This window comes from Nicotiana tabacum, chromosome 21, assembly GCF_000715075.1.
Source record: "Nicotiana tabacum cultivar K326 chromosome 21, ASM71507v2, whole genome shotgun sequence".
Taxonomy (NCBI): domain Eukaryota; kingdom Viridiplantae; phylum Streptophyta; class Magnoliopsida; order Solanales; family Solanaceae; genus Nicotiana; species Nicotiana tabacum.
The window spans coordinates 85,733,778-85,736,576 of record NC_134100.1 but is presented as its reverse complement, the minus strand read 5'-3'; positions in this window follow the sequence as shown (position 1 = coordinate 85,736,576).

Genomic DNA, 2,799 nt, shown 5'->3' with positions numbered 1-2,799 from the left:
TTCCCTATGATTTGAAATTATTGACGATGCCTTGCTTAGTTGGATAACATGTTTTGTGACGCCTATGTCTCGTTTTCTTGACTTGTGTTCACTTTGCACTTAATAATTAATATCTCGTGGCTCCGTGAATACTTGCATTGTTTGAGAGTCGAAATGGGACCGTCCTTAGTGAGTCATGTGCCATGTGTGATGAGGTTTTTATGTAGTCCATGTTTTTGTGATTGGGTCTATAACTTGCCCGGTATATGAGTTGAAGCAAAATTTTAGGTGATGCTCGGTTTGAAAAATGATTTTAGGCTTTCTTTAATCTTTTTGAGCTTATTGCTTATCACAAATAAAATTTATCCTTAGTTAACCTTTTTGAGCCTATAGACTTTTAGTTGGCACTCACATTACAAGCATATACCTTTTTGTTTGTTAATTGACATTGTTTTGATCCTTTTACCTCTTAAAGTACGTTAATTGTAAAATGAGCGCTAAAAGAAGTAAAAAGGGACTAAGTGTGGGGTGATTTTTGAGTGAAACTAATGAATAAAAGAAGGGTGCACCTATTTTGTAAAATAATACACCGCTAGCGGAAATTAAAAAAGAAAAAAAAAAGAAGAAAAATCTGAAAAAAAGAGAAGGAAAAATATAGGTGAATAAATTGTTGTCTTGTTCTTGCTAGTGGGGTATAAATTAAAGTAATGCTTAAAGAAAAAGGAAATATTTTCTGGGGGTGATCTTGTTTGTGAAGTTGAAGTTGGATTGAGGGAATATGCGTTTAAAGTTGATTATGTGATGTGTTAAAGTGCTTAGGAGGATGAACCACTATTCCTAAATAAATCTTACCCATCCTTTAGCCCATATTACAACCATGAATTAAGCGGGGACTAGTCTTATTTCACCTGGGACTTGGTTATTTCTGCCCTACACACTCCCAATTCGTATAAAAGTGGTCCTAAACCTATTTTGGAGGGGGGAAGGTTTTTGAGAGGAACTTTTGACGAAGGGAAAGCACAGAGCCGCTATCGAGGCCGGGTTTCATCTTTTCTTCCACCAAACTTTGTATTTATTATATTTCTTTGTATGATTTGTTGTTTGGCTACCATATCTATGTGGAGCTAAACTTCACACTCTAGGGTTATGGTTCTTTAATGATTATTGTTATTCGAATATTGATTTTGCTTTCTTGATTTATCATGTTAGTTTATCTATTCAATCTTGTGCCTAATTATTTGATTGTTTGATCACCAATTGAATACTATTTACGAATCTAGCGTTGAACTCGAAAGTGTGAATTCTAAATTGCACATAGGATTGAGTAGAGGAAGTTCTTGACCCTGGGCATCGGGGAACGGATTTGTGGTTAGGATAGACATATACCTAATTTCCTTGCTTGGTTGATGTACATGACTTATAAATACGTTCTTGTTAGTTCTAATTCCATAGACATAAAGGCATTATGTTAGCTTGAATAGGCGAGTAAAAACTCGGCAGATTCTTATGAGCAATATTAACCCTGTCAACCAATATGCTAGATAAATTAGTTAGTCAATTTAATTGAAGAATACAACAGGAATGTTAGATATCCCATAACCCTAGATTATTTTAGTAACAAACCGGCCGATCGTTTTGAGTATTACAATCTCGTTCTCCTATTTACTGCTCAATATATGCTTTACAGTTGTTATATGACTTCTCGGGGTAATTGATTCTGGTCCGATGAGGTTTTGAAATGAATTGAGACATCTAGTCTCCAAGATGAAAGCTTAAGTTGAAATAGTTGACTGGATGTTGACTTATGTATAAACGACCCCGGAATGGAGTTTTTATTATTCCAATAGCTCCGTATGGTGATTTTGGACTTAGGAGCGTGTCCGGAAAATTATTTGGAAGTCCATAGTTAAATTAGGCTTGAAATGGCTAAACTGAAATTTAAGCTTGGAAATTTGACCGGGGAGTTGACTTTTTGATATCGGATCTGAATCCGATTCTGGAAATTGAAAAAAGGTAAGACATTGTCATTTATGACTTGTGTGTAAAATTTGAGGTCAATCGAACTTGAATTGAAAGGTTTTGGCATTGAATGTAAAAGTTAAAATTTCTTAGTTTCATTAAGCTTGAATTGGGGTATGATTCGTATTTTTAGCGTTATTTAATATGATTTGAGGCTTCGACTAAGTTTGTATAATATTTTAGGATGTGTTGGTATATTTGGTTGAGGTCCCGGGGGCCTCGGGTGAGTTTCATATGGTTAACAGATTGAAATTTGGACTTAAACAGCTGCTGGAAATTTTGGCCTTCTAGTGTAACCGCACCTGCAGAATTTAGCTCGCAGGTGCGAGCTTGGTTGCGCAGAAGCAGAGGCAAGGGGAGCTGGGCAAGGCCACATAAGCGGACAACTCCTTCGCAGAAGCGAAGCAGGCGCAGAAGCGGCAGCATGTCCGCAAAAGCGGGACCACAGATGCGGTTAGTTTTTCCGCAGGAGCGGAACCCCTGGACAGATTATAAAACAGAGGGGTTCCGATATTTTTGTCATTTTTGGACTTTCAAGCACGGTTTTGGGGCGATTTTCAGAGGGAATTCACGGGAAACTTGAGGTAAGTCACTTGTGATCATTGTTAGTCAATAATATTGGATTATCATTGAGTATTTCGACTAGATTACATATTTTTGAGGTGAAATTAGAGGATTTGGGCTTAGGAATTTCAAAATATTAATTTACGATTTGGAGGTCGAGTTGATGTCAGAATTTGGTAAAATTTGTATGGTTGGACTCGTGGTTGAATGTGCGTGTTCATATTTTGTAACTTTTAT